General features: G+C 40.4%; 1 pseudogene; it reads right to left on the bottom strand.

Annotated features, from left to right (window-relative positions):
* Positions 1-13,087: 13,087 nt before the first annotated feature.
* LOC103219237 (pre-mRNA-splicing factor SYF2 pseudogene) lies at positions 13,088-14,417 on the bottom strand (annotated as a pseudogene).
* Between the last annotated feature and the right edge of the window lie 443 nt (positions 14,418-14,860).

Below are 14,860 nucleotides of genomic sequence, written 5' to 3'. Positions count from 1 at the left end.
CTGGTCCAAGGCTCTGACTGATGGCTTCCCAGATCTTCTTGGCTTACTGACTGAAGACTGATGCTGCCCGATGGCCTTGGAAGCCTCCTGGACCATCACAGACACTTTGGGTAACTCGTACAGTGGAGGGTAAGTCCGTCCCCTTCTTAATCAATGCAGAAGCTACCCACTCCACATTACCTTCTTTTCAAGGGCCTGTTTCCCTTGCCTCCATAACCATTGTTCATATTGATGGCCAGGCTGCTAAACCTCTTAAATCTCCCCAAATCTGGTGCCAACTTGGACAACATTCTTTAATGCACTGCTTTTTAGTTATCCCCACCTGCCCAGCTCCCTTATTAGGCTGAGATATTTTAACTAAATTATTTGCTTCCCTGACTATTCCGGGGCTACAGCCACGCTGCACTGCTGCCTTTTCCCCCAGTTCAAAGCCTCTTTTGCATCCTTTCCTCGTGTCTCCCCACCTTAATCCACAAGTATAGGACACCTCTACTCCCTCCTTGGTGACGGATGATGCACCCCTTACCATCCCATTAAAACCTAATCACTCTTACCCTGCTCAACGCTGCTATCCCATCCCACAGCACACTTTAAAAGGATTAAAGCCTGTAACCACTTGCCTGTTACAGCATGGCCTTTTAAAGCCTATGAACTCTCCTTACAATTCCCCCATTTTACCTGTCCAAAAACTGGACAAGTCTTACAGGTTAGTTCAGGCTCTGCACCTTATCAACCAAATTGTTTTGCCTATCCACCCCATGATGCCAAACCCATAGACTCTCCTATCCTCAATACCTTCCTCCACAGCCCATTCTGTTCTAGATAAACCTAGCTGACCCTATAAATCCTAAATCCTTTCCCCACTCCCCTTTTCATTCCTTAAAAAACAGCCCTAAAAGCTGCTCCCACACTAGCTCTCCCTAAGTCATCCCAACCTTTTTCATTACACACAACTGAAGTTCAGGGCTATGCGGTCGAAATTCTTACACAAGGACCAGGACTGCACCCTGTGGCCTTTTTATCCAAACAACTTGTCCTTACTGTTTTAGCCTAGCCCTCATGTCTGTGTGCAGTGGCTGCTGCTGCCTTAATACTTTTAGAGGCCCTCAAAATCACAAACTGTGCTTAACTCACTCTCTACAGTTCTCATAACTTCCAAAATCTATTTTCTTCCTCACACCTGATGCATATACTTTCTGCCCCCCTCCACTACCTCTCAGCAAGCCAAACTCATTGCCTTAACTCGAGCCCTCACCCTTGCAAAGGGACTACGTGTCAATATTTATACTGACTCTAAATATGCCTTCCATATCCTGCACCACCATGCTGTTATATGGGCAGAAAGAGGTTTCCTCACTATGCAAGCGTCCTCCATCATTAATGCCTCCTTAATAAAAACTCTTCTCAAGGCCACTTTACTTCCAAAAGAAGCTAGAGTCTCCAAGAGCCATCAAAATGCATCAGATCCCATCGCTCAGGGCAATGCTTATGCTGATGAGGTAGCTAAAAAAGCAGCTAGCGTTCCAACTTCTGTCCCTCATGGCCAGTTTTTCTCCTTCTCATTGGTCACTCCCACCTACTCCCCCACTGAAACTTCCACCTATCAATCTCTTCCAACACAAGGCAAATGGTTCTTAGACCAAGGAAAATATCTCCTTCCAGCCTCACAGGCCCATTCTATTCCGTTGTCATTTCATAGCTTCTTCCATGTAGGTTACAAGCCGCTAGCCTGCCTCTTAGAACTTCTCATTTCTTTTCCATCGTGAAAATCTATCCTCAAGGAAATCACTTCTCAGTGTTCCGTCAGCTATTCTATTCCTCCTCAGGGATTGTTCAGGTCCCCTTCCTTCCCTACACATCAAGCTCAGGGAATTGCCCCTGCCAAGGACTGGCAAATTGACTACTTACATGCCCCAAGTCAGAAAACTAAAATACCTCTTGGTCTAGGTAGACACTTTCACTGGATGTGTAGAGGCCTTTCCCACAGGGTCTGAGAAGGCCACCACAGTCATTTCTTCCCTTCTGTCAGACATAATTCCTTGGTTTGGGCTTCCCACCTCTATATAGTCTGATAATGGACCGGCCTTTACTAGTGAAATCACCCAAGCAGTTTCTCAGGCTCTTGGTATTCAGTGAAACCTTCATACCCCTTACCATCCTTAATCTTCAGGAAAGGTAGAATGGACTAACAGTCTTTTAAAAAAACATCCACCAATCTCAGCCTCCAACTTAAAAAGGAGGACTCTGTCAAGGATAGAGCTCCAATAACTCACCAACCAAGCCAGTAATTATGCTGAACCCCCTTGAGCGCTCTCTAATTGGATATCCTGGGTCCTCCCAATTCTTAGTCATTTAATACCTGTTTTGCTCCTTCTCTTAATCCGGACCTTGTGTCGTCCATTTAGTTTCTCAATTCATACAAAACTGCATCCAGGCCCTCACCAGTCATTCTATATGAGAAATGCTCTTTTTAACAACCCCACAATATCACCCCTTAACACAAAATCTTCCTTTAGCTTAATCTATCCCACTCCAGGTTCCCACGGCACCCCTAATCTCGTTCAGAGCAGCCCTGAGAAACATCGACCATTATCTCTCCATACCACCCCACCAAAATTTTTGCTGCCCCAACACTTCAGCCCTATTTTATGTTATTTTTCTTATTAATATAAGAAGACAGGAATATCAGGCCTCTGAGCCCAAACTAAGCCATCATATCCCCTGTGACCTGCATGTATACATCCAGAGGGCCGGAAGCAGCTGAAGATCCACAAAAGAAATGAAAATAGCCTTAACTGATGACATTCCAATATTGTGATTTGTTTCTGCCCCACCCTAACTGATCAATGTACTTTGTAATCTCCCCCACTCTTAAGAAGGTTCTTTGTAATTCTTCCCACCCTTGAGAATGTACTTTGTGAGATCCACCTCCTGCCGGCAAAACCTTGCTCCTAACTCCACCACCTATCCCCAAACCTATAAGAACTAATGATAATCCCGCCACCCTTTGCTGACTCTCTTTGCGTACTCAGCCCACCTGCACCCAGGTGAAATAAACAACCTTGTTGCTCACACAAAGCCTGTTTGGTGGTCTCTTCATATGGACACATGTGACAAAGACCATGTGTGATCCAGTTGTTCTGGTACACTAGGGTAAGAACCCCTGGGAATGCAGAAAGCCCTCTGTCCTTGTGATAAAGCTGAGGGTCTAATTGGGCTGATTAACACAAGTCGGCCTGTGGACAGCTAAGCTGAAAGAGCACGCTGTAACACATGCCCACTGGGGCTTTGGGAGCTGTAAACACTCAACCCTAGACACTGTCATAGGGTTGGAGCCCATGCTCCCCACAGCCTGCCTGTCTGCATGCTCCCCCTGGGTGTTTGAGCATGGAGGCACTGAAGAAGCAAGCCACAACCACATTGCATACCCTGCAAGGGGGATAAAGGAAAAGTCCTCCCATTTCACTACCACTTGGCTAGCCCTGTGATTATTAAACTCTTTCTTTGCTGCCAAAAAAAAAAAATAAAAATAAAAAAGAGGAAAAAAAAAGAAAGGAATTTGGAAGTCTAAAGTAGGAAAAAAGAGGTCTTATAAATCTGTAAGATCTACTTCTACCTGCATGTCTAATACATCTACATATTTATGTGTCATGTATATGATGTTTCATTACTAAAAATATATAAAAGAGCTTTAATTAATTGAGGAGCACTTAAATCAAATACTTTACTAGAAAAAAATCAAGACTTTAAACCAAGTGCTTTTTCAAGTTCATGTGACTTAAGTAAATTTTTTTTTTTGAGATGGAGTCTCGCTCTGTCCCCCAGGCTGGAGTACAGTGGCGCAATCTTGGCTTACTGCAAGCTCCACCTCCCAGGTTCACGTCATTCTCCTGCCTCAGCCTCCTGAGTAGCTGGGACTACAGGTGCTCACCACCATGCCCGGCTAATTTTTTTTGTATTTTTAGTAGAGACAGGGTTTCACTGTGTTAGCCAGGATGGTCTCGATCTCCTGACCTCGTGATCTGCCTGCCTCGGCCTCCCAAAGTGCTGGGATTACAGGCGTGAGCCACCATGCCCAGCCTCGACTTAAGTAAATCTTTAATAAATAAGCTGTTTTTAAAAATACTGGTGAAGTAGAATTAGAAATGGCTTCAGAATTGTCAACATACATTATTGTTTAGATTTATTTGTCAAGTGGTTTTATATTTATCTCTGCTAGATGTCAACATTTGGCATGAAGATTGTACAGCTATGAACGTAGCCCAAAAGAGAATTGTTTATGTAAAACTTGACATATAAGGCATTTAATATTGTTTAGTTAATGAAAACAGCTAAATTCTGAATTATTGGTAAACAAAACAAAACACCATTTATCTAATCTTAAGTTTCTTACCTAGGAAAATCTGAAATTCACAGATTATAAAAATGGTTAACCATATGAAAAAAAGGTCAACATCACGGATCATTAGAGAAATGCAAATCAAAACCACAATGAGGCCAGGAGCAGTGGCTTATGCCTGTAATCCCAGTACCTTGGGGGCCGATGTGGGCAGATCACTGGAGGTCAGGAATTTGAGACCAGCCTGGCCAACATGGTGAAACCTCATCTCTACCAAAAATACAAAAATTAGCTGGGCATGGTAGCGCGTGCCTGAAATCCCAGCTACTCAGGAGGCTGAGGCAGGAGAATTGCTTGAACCCAGTAGGTGGAGGTTGCTGTGAGTCAAAATCGCGTCACTGCACTCCAGCCTGGACAACAAAGTGAGACTCTGCCTCAAAACAAACAAAACCCCTAGAAAACCCACAGTGAGATACCATCTCATGCCAGTCAGAATGGCGATTGCTAAAAAGTCCAGAAACAACAGATGCTGTCAAGGTTGCAGAGAAAAAGGAACGCTTTTATGCTGTTGGTGGGAGAGTAAATTGTGGAAGACAGTGTGGCAATTCCTCAAAGATCTAGAGGCAGAAATACCATTTGACCCAGAAATCCCATTACTGGGTATATACCCTAAGGAATATAAATCATTCTGTTATAAAGATACGTGCATGTGTATGTTCATTGCAGCACTACTCACAATACCAAAGACATGGAATCAACTCAAATGCCCATAAGTGATAGACTGGATAAAGAAAACATGGTACATACACACCATGGAATACCATGAAGCCGTAAGAAGAAATGAGATCATGTCCTTTGTAGGGACATGGATGGAGCTGGAAGCTGGTGTCCTCAGCAAACTAATGCAGGAACAGAAAACCAAACACTACACATTCTCACTTGTAAGTGGGAGCTGAACAATGGAAACACATGGACACATGAGAGGAACAACATACACTTGGACTTCTCAGTGGGAGGGAGAGCATCAGGAAGAACAGCTAATGGATGCTGGACTTAGTACCAAGGCGATGGGTTGATCTGTGCAGCAAACCACCATGGCACACGTTTACTTACATAATAAACCTGCACATCCTGCACATGTACCCCGGAACTTAAAAGTTGAAGGAAAACAAAAACAAAAACAAATGGTTAGCAAGAATATAAGTTTATTTTTGTTGCTTTTTGTTTGTTTGTTTCTTTGTTTGTGATAGAGTCTTGCTCTCTCACCCAGGTGGGAGTGCAGTGGCATGATCACAGCTCACTGCAAACTGCAACCTCTGCCTCCCAGGTTCAAGTGATTCTTGTGCCTCAGGCTCCCAAGTAGCTGGGATTACAGGCATGCACCACTATGGCCTAGCTCATTTTTGTGTTTTTAGTAGAGGTGGTGTTTTGCCATGTTGACCAGGCTGGTCTCGAACTCCTGGCCTCAAGCAATCCTCTCACCTCAGCCTCCCAAAGTGCTGGGATTACAGGCATGAGCCACTGGGCTGGTCATCAAGGAAATAACTTTAAATGATAGCTATCACAGTTTTCATAAGTAATCTGGTTAAACTATTTTAAAAAATTAATTAGGTAAATGTAATGGAATAAATGCTTATAAATAATCTTACCATATAATTTAAAATCTAAAGTTATATTAAGTTAAGTAATAAATATTCATTAAATGTCTGGGTCATTTCCTTTTAAAAAATTATAGGAAAACATTTTTCTAAAAAAAGAAATGTGTTCTTATTTAAAGGAACATAGTTTTTGTCTAATTCCAAGGTTATTTAAAAGTTATTTATGAAACAAAATAAAGGTAATCAGTAAATATGAGCAACGTAAAGAAAGTTACAGATATAAAGAGTTGTTTTTGGCAAGAAAGGTTAAAAGGAAAGTAATTTTATGTAAGAAAGAATCTTGTGTGATAAAATTTTGTCCTGAAATTAAATGACTAGTTATTTAACAAAGAGGGATATCTAAGACAAAACAGGAATTCCAAGCATGTTTTAAATGATTTGTATCAAGTTGTCTATAATTAAAGAGAAACTATTTATATAGTTTTTCTAGAGACTGGGTTTTGATTTAAAAAAAGAAACACTAAAGAATTGGTTAGAATAGCAACATTTTCTTGAGGTATTGATTTACTCTTAGTAAAATTACAAGAGATTTTAATATTTTTAACCCAAAGTTCAACTTTTATTACATTTTGCTGTTTTCAGCTTTCTCTCCCCCTTTAAAAGGCCTGAAATAATAACTCTCCTTCAATTCATTTTCAGCTCCTATAAGTTTTTTTCCCCTGAGGTTGTAGTTATTTGTTGTGGCCTGATTGCTAAAAATGTTTTACCTTAAAGATCTAAAGGAAATGTTTTCTTCTAACATAGTATCCTGTGCTCTTGTCTTTAAATTGTTCTATGAATCTGAAAAATTTTACTTGTGACCCAGGAAACATTCTTCCTATATCTAATTCAAGTACTATTTTCATTGAGTTTTGACTTGCAGATTATCTAAATGGATTCCTCATAGTGAACAGAAATTGCACTGCAGAAGCTCTTTGCTTTTGCCTTTTGGTAACTGGCCTAACTAACAGATTTTATGTTTTATTGAAATAGTTCCTATATCATTAAGTTTTGGTTTGCTTAGAAAAAACTGAAATTAAAAAACATTCTAAAGTAAGGTTATTGCATCTGTGTAACTTTCTGTATGTGCTTTTCATGTTTTTGTGCCATTCAGTTATGGGGTTTGACTCTCGGGTCTAAAAAGGACACCAAGTCCTGCTCGATCTTAAATACTGACAGCAGTTAAAGCCTCATCTTCAGACCTGGTAGAAGATGCCAATAAAAATAAACTACTTTCATGAGACACAGGGCCAGAAGTTAAAAATATTCGACCTCCCAAGGCTCAGGGATTATTGTGGAAGAGGTGGGTGCATGAGATTGTAAGGGCTGATGTTGAGAGACTAAATTAGTTCAGTTTTTCTTTTCTTTTTTTTTTTTTTTTTTTTTTTTGAGACGGAGTCTTGCTCTGTCGCCCGGGCTGGAGTGCAGTGGCCGGATCTCAGCTCACTGCAGGCTCCGCCTCCCGGGTTTACGCCATTCTCCTGCCTCAGCCTCCCGAGTAGCGGGGACTACAGGCGCCCGCCACCTCGCCCGGCTAGTTTTTTTTTTGTGTTTTTAGTAGAGACGGGGTTTCACTGTGTTAGCCAGGATGGTCTCGATCTCCTGACCTCGTGATCCGCCCGTCTCGGCCTCCCAAAGTGCTGGGATTACAGGCTTGAGCCACCGCGCCCGGCCTTAGTTCAGTTTTTCTATAAACCTAACCATTAATGTCAAAGGCACATTGATGCAAAACCAGCATATGGCTGGTCTTTGAGCATTTTCTTAGAGCATTAACACACTCCTTAATAAAAGGTTATACAGGTTATAGAAAGGTTTATGGAAATTATATCTTATGGTCAACATGACTAAAATTTAATAGATTTTGTTTATAATTGTTTTTGAGATAGAGTCTTGCTCTGTTGCCCAGGTTGGAGTGCAGTGGCATGATCTCAACTCACTGCAACATCCACCTCCTGGGTTCAAGCAATTCTCCTGCCTCAGCCTCCCAAGTAGCTGGGACTACAGGCACATGCCACCATGCCTGGGTAATTTTTGTATTTTTAGTAGGGACAGTGTTTCACCATGTTAGCCAGGCTGGTCTCGAACTCCTGACCTCAAGTGATCCACCCGCCTTGGCATCCCAAAGTGCTGGGATTACAGTCATGAGCCACCATGCCTGGCCTGTTTATAAAATGTTGAGAGATTAATTGTTCTTATGCTATCTTTATTAGGACTTACTGTTTGGGAAAGTAAGTCTCTTTTCTCAAAGAATAAAAGTTTTTTCCTTTTTGAAATATTTGAGTTATCATTTTGGCTAAATTAATGAATTATTTTACAATATTTTACAATGATCCCATTTTGTGATATCAAGTGTTATATTTGACAAACTTTCCAAAATCAAATTCTAACTTTGCTTCTCATTAATTTTTTTGATATTAGGTCCCCTGAAGTGCAAAAAAAGACATATTTGGCTTATTTGATATAATAAAATCATACAAGAAGTTTTGTCAAATATGAAATGGTATTTGCCATTCTTCAGATTTCTGTGATTCGGATGAGTCTTAGTATATGTTGTCAGTAGTAATTATGCTTATCATGTAAAATTGTTGCATGCCACAGAAGTAACCAAATTTCCTTGTCAATTGTGTCTAACTATGACTGTTCTAAGAGTTTTGTCATCCACAGTTGTTTTGCTTTTATCCTTTTTTTTTTTCTGAGAAAGGGTCTCACTCTGTCACCCAGGCTGGAGTGCAGTGGTGCAATCTTGACTCAATGCAACCTCCACCTCCTAAATTCAAGCAATTCTCCCACCTCAGCCTCTCAAGTAGCTGGGATTACAGGTGCATGCTACCATGTCCAGCTAATTTTTGTATTTTTAGTAAAGACGGGGTTTTGCATGTTGGCCAGGCTAATCTCAAACTCTTGACCTCAAGTGATCCACCCACCTCAGCTTCCCAAAGTGCTGGGATTACAGACATGAGCCACTGCGCCCAGCCTACTTTTATCCTTTTCAAAAGGTGATTTTATAAATAGCTATATGACTCTGATAGGTGCTTTTGAATGCAGGTTTCTGATAACTTTGGAGATTGTGACACTAGAATAGAGGAGAAACGTCTAAGACTCCCATAGACAGCTAATGTGTTCATAAACATTGAGTAGAACTGGAGTTAATTACACAGACTAAACTAATGGAAAACTGAAATAATCTTTTTATGACTTTGTTTGAAACATTGGTAATTCTTTTGTTTCTGAGTCCAGAAAACCCTTTTTCTTTGAGCTATTTACAGCTTTTAACAACTGAGTAAACGAAATTCCCATGAGCAAAATCTGAAGCATATTCCTCTACCTGATTTCTCCAGAATTTGAAAACTATTTGCAAGTATACTTAATTTATGGCAGTCTAGTTATTTGCATAAGTTCAATAATAATCTGTTTTCTTTTGTAACAGGATACAATTGGACACTGGTTATTTTACCAAGGCTTTGATTGGAATGGCATACTTTCAGATATAAATCAACTGCTTTAAGGAATCAAAGTTGACTTATAGAGCCATAAAAGCCCCTTGGGAAAGCTGGCCTCATGCCTTGTCCACACAGTTCCTGTACAGTTTCCTGACCTGTGGTAAGTAAAGCATGTCACTTTCTGGGCCAGGTGTGGTGCCTTATGCCTGTAATCCGAGCACTTTGGGAGGCAAAGGTGGGTGGATCACCTAAGGTCAGAAGTTTGAGACCAGTTGGCCAACAGGCCAACATAGCAAAACCCCATCTCTACTAAAAATAAAAAAATTAGCTGTGCATGGTGGCATGTGTCTGTAATTCCAGCTATTTGGGAGGTGAGGCACGAGAATCACTTGAACCTGGGAGGCAGAGGTCGCAGTGAGCCAATATTGCACCATTTCACTCCAGCCTGGGTGACAGAGTGAGACTTTGTCTCAAAAAAAAAAAAAAAAGTCATTTTCTGATAGACCCAGGAGCCTCAAATTATCTTGGGAATTCACCCAATTAATACAGGTATCTGCAGGCACAGGCTAGGCTCGAGGCATTGAAGTCTAATCTGAAATTTCTTATGGAATAAAGGTCCAGCAAAGCCAGTTTGAAAAAAAAAGAGCCTATATGGCAAATTTTTTCTTTTTTGAGACAGAATCTTGCTCTGTTGCCCAGACTGGAGTACAGTGGCACGATCTGGGCTCACTGCAACCTCTGCCTCTGAGATTCAAGTGATTCTCATGCCTCAGCCTCCTGAATAGTTGGACTACAGGCACGTGCCACCATGCCTGGCTAGTTTTTGTATTTTTAGTAGAGATGGGGTTTCTCTCTGTTGCCCAGTCTGGTCTTGAACTTGTGGCCTCAAGTGAGCCAGATGTTTCAGCCTCCCAAAGTGCTGGGATTACAGGTGTGAGCCACCGCACCTGGCCAGCACATAATTATTCTTGCTGACTTCATGCAAATACTCAGGCCAAGTATATAAGACTAATACTTATTTTATGCATAAATTTGTCCTGTGGTTTGTGTTTAGTGAAAATGGGGACTGGAGAGAGAAAAAATTATTTTTCAAAGTGAACTATAGTGCACCTGTCATTAGATTCTAGTCTTGCCTAATATTTTTCAATTTTTATTATTTTCTAGTTTGGACTGAATTTTAAATTTTTTGGGAGGTACAGGTATTCAAAATAATATTTTCAATTTTTTTCCTCTTTCCTTTCTTTTTTTTTTTTTCCCATTTTTCCTGATTTGAAATCACTAAAAGTTATGCTGTGCTTTCTTAAAACCCTGTGAACTGAAGCTACACAACTTAAGCTTCAGAAGAAAATAACAGCAACCTATATGCCTGCCTACTGATGTATGGACTTCGGAGAAAAATGGCTCTATCTTTTCATTTGTTTGTTGTTTTCTTTCTCTTTCTTTCCCTATTTTCTCTTCTTAGAACATGATATTTTACAACCTGCTAAAAATGAGCTTTTCTAATAATGCGAAACCTACCTGTCTAGAATAAATCATCCTAGCTATGAGAGATCAGAAAGACCTGAGACTGGAGACTCATTTTCTTCTAAAATGCTCTTTCTGAAATATTTTTAAAAGAAATGGAAGAAATGTGAAAGGAAAATAAAACTCGGATTCCAAAATCACTAAGCCAAGGGAAAAGTCAAGCTGGGAACTATGTCAGGCAAACCTGCCTCCCATTTTATTCCTAAATAAGATAGCTACAAAGATTAAAAAAAAAAAAAAAAATACCTCCCTCACAATTTGCCCACAAGGAAATTTCTTGTGGGCCTCAAGATCTTTACCCTAAAACAGTTCTGTTGAATTTCACCCTGGCAATGTAAACTGATAGCTTATTTTCACAGATGTGGGACAGGAAGTCATCCCTCTGCTCACCTGAGACAATTGCATATCCGATTGCTTCCTGTGCCCTACTATGTATGTAAAAATGCAGATTCCCTGAGACAGACTACTTTTTTTTTTTCTTTTTTTTTTTTTGTGTCAGAGTCTCGCCCTGTCACCCAGGCTGGAGTGCAGTGGTGCAATCTCAGCTCACTGCAACCTCTGCCTCCCAGGTTTAAGTGATTCTCCTGCCTCAGCCTCCCATGTAGCTGGGACTACAGGCACATGCCATCATGCCCGGCTAATTGCTGTATTTTTAGCAGAGACGGGGTTTCTTTATGTTGGCCAAGGCTGGTCTCAAACTCCTGAGAGTGAGAGGTCCTGAGAGACCTTGAGTGATTCACCCGCCTCAGCCTCCCAATGTGTTGGAACTATAGGTGTGAGCTACCATGCCTGGCTCAGATTAAATTGTGTATTCAGTGAAATGCTGATCAAGGACTCAAAATAATGCAACCTTCTGTCTTTTATCTACCCATAAGCTGGAAGCCCACTCCCACCCCCATTCCACCTTTGAGGTGTCCCACCTTTCCTGACTGAACCAATGTACATCTTACACATATTAATTTATGTCTCATGTCTCCCTAAAATGTATAAAACCAAGCTGTACCCCAACCACCTTGGGCACATGTCATCAGGACCTCTTGAGGCTGTGTCATGGGTGTGTCCTTACCTTGGCAAATTAAACTTTCTAAATTGTTTGAGACCTGTCTCAGATATTTTGGGTTCATAGGTCTTTCTTTTCCTGCTGGAACTGATTATAAGCTGGTAAAAGCAGCCACTGCACTTCTTGAAGGCTTTGCTGCTTAGAAGTTTCTTCCACCAGATGCCCTAGGTCATTACTCTTAAGTTTGACCTTCTACAGAGTCCTAGAGCATGGAGACAATGCAGCCAGTTCTTTGTTTCTGCTAACAAGGTTTGGTCCAGTTCCCAATAAGTTCTTAATTTGTATTGAGACATTGTAAGCGTGGCCTTTACTGTCTATATTTCTATTAACGTTCTGATCACAACCACTTAATCAATCTCTAAGAAGTTCCAAACTTTTCCTCAGGAAAAGTTTGCCCTGGCTGGTTTTGAATTCCTGGCTTCAAGTAATCCTCCCACCTTGGCCTCTCAAAGTGCTGGTATGACAGGCATGAGCCACCATTCTCAGCTGATGCCTTCTATTACTTGTTCTTGTTGAATAGCTCTGGTTAGAACTTCCATTACAATATTAAATAACAAGGCATCCTTTTCTTGTTCCTGATCTTAGGGGGAAAACTTTCACTATTTCATCATTGATATCCTGCTAGCTGTGGGTTTCTCATAAATACTTTATATCATGTTGGGAAATGGTCTCTTTATTCTTAGTTTTCTTAATTTTTATCATTAAAACGTTGGATTTTGTTAAATACTTTTTCTGTGTCAACTGAAATGATCATTTGGTTTTTCCCCTTCATTCTATTAATATGATGTATTACATGGATTGATTTTCTTATGTTTAATCACCCCTGCATTCTTGGAACAAATTCCACTTGGTTATGGTAAATGATCCTTTTAATTTGCTGTTGAGTTCAACCTGCCAATATTTTGTTGAGGATTTTATCATCTATATTTATAAAGGATATTGGTCTGTAATTTTCTTTTCTAGTGATGTCTTTATTTGCCTTTGGTATCAGGGTAATGCTAACCTCATAGAATTAGTTAGAAAGTTTTTCTCTGCTTCATTTTTTTTGTAAGAGTTTAAGAAGGATTGGTGTTAATTCTTTAAATGTTTAGTAGTTGATATCTGCATCATAATCCTAAGGGTGTCTCCAGCTATATTCGTCTCATTTTTCAATTTGCTTTTCTGTCCTATCAATTTCCTCTGTGGAAGGCACATATGTTCCATGAAGAAGGCTGTTGGATGTTGTGTAGAACTCCTCTCCATATTTGTCTCTTAGTTTTTGATATCTTTCTATGTCAGGTTTGATCTGCTTGGTCAACCAATGATACTAGTGTAACCCGGAAGTGGCATAATGTAAAAATCTCAGATTGGAGTTTTTCCTCTTCTTTTTCCTCTCCCATCTTTCTGTATCTTTTCTCATAGTCTTTGTCTGAACATTCTTTTTTTTTTTTCTCCTTCCTGCAATTCCCATTTGAAATGAGCCTTATTAGCTTCCCAGTTTGCGGTAGTTTTAAGTCTTTTGTCGTCCTCCACAACTTCTTGGTGATTTAATTTTCAAGCTTCAGTCTACTTCAGGTGCAGCTCCCAGAATTTGTGCAGTCTTGGTTCATGCTTCTAAGTGGCCAGCTCCTTAGCTGCTGTGAGAGCCTACCTCTCCATGCTGTCCACTGACACCTTCTCAGCCATAGTCTCAGCTGTCCTATGGCAGTGCTTTTCTCCATACTCTTCCTCCAACTCCCCATTTTGATACACAGTTTTGCTAGGCAGACTTTTTTCTCTTGTACTCTGAGTATGCCCATCCCCTGCCTTCTCCATGGCTCCTGATGACAAATCAGCTGTTAATCTTATTGAGGATCCCTTGTATGTGACAAGTCATTTTTCTCTTCCCTCTTTCAAGATGCTCTTTTTGTCTTTGTCTTTGACAGTTTGATTATGATGTGTTTAGGTATGGATCTCTTGCTATTTATCCTGCTTGGAGCTCATCAAGCTTTTTGGGTGTGTAGATTAATATAATTTGGGAAGTTTTCAAACATTATTTCTTCAAATATTTATGCCTTCTCTTTCTCTTCTCTTTCTCAGGCTTTTGTTATTTATTTTTATGTTCTTATACTTGAGAGTGTTCCACGGGTTTTATAGGTTTTGTTCATTTTTCATCATTCTTTTTTCTTTCCATTTCTCAAATTGGATTATCTCAGTTGACCTACCTTCAAGTTTACTGATTTTTGTTCTGCTTTCTCAACTCTGCTCTTGAGCTCCTATCAAATTTTTCATTTCAGTTATTATACATTTCAACCCTAGGGTTTCTATTTGGTTATTTAAAAAAGTAATTTCTACGTCCTTATTGATAAGTTCTATTGAGTGAGCCATTATTTCCACACTTCTGTTAAGTTTTTTAGTCTTTTTTTTTTTTTTTTTTTTTTTTTTTGCAACAGGTTCTCACTTTGTCATCCAGGCTGGAGCACAGTGGTGTGAATATGGCTCATGGCTCATTGCAGTCTCGACCTTCTGGGCTCACGCCATCTTCCCATCTTAGACTCCTGTGTAGCTGGGACCACAGGCAGGTACCACCATTCCCTGCTAATTATTTCATTCTATTTGTAGAGATGGGGTCTTGCCATGTCACCCAGGCCAGTCTCGAAATCCTAGCCTCAAGCAATTCGCCTGCCTCAGCCTCCCAAAGCACCAGGATTACAGAGTGAGCCACTGCATGGCCTAGACAAAGTTTTTCTTCATTGTTTTAAAAACAAATTTTAAATAGTAGATTTAGCTAGGCACAGTGGCTTACACCTGTAATCCTAGCACTTTGGGAGCCTGAGGTGGGGGGATTGCTTGAAGCCAGGAGTTTGAGACCAACCTGGACAACATAGTGAGACCCTGCCTC

Source organism: Chlorocebus sabaeus, chromosome 12, assembly GCF_047675955.1.
Source record: "Chlorocebus sabaeus isolate Y175 chromosome 12, mChlSab1.0.hap1, whole genome shotgun sequence".
NCBI classification, from domain to species: domain Eukaryota; kingdom Metazoa; phylum Chordata; class Mammalia; order Primates; family Cercopithecidae; genus Chlorocebus; species Chlorocebus sabaeus.
The sequence above is the reverse complement of the archived record's forward strand: the minus strand, read 5'-3'. Positions and strand labels throughout refer to the sequence as shown.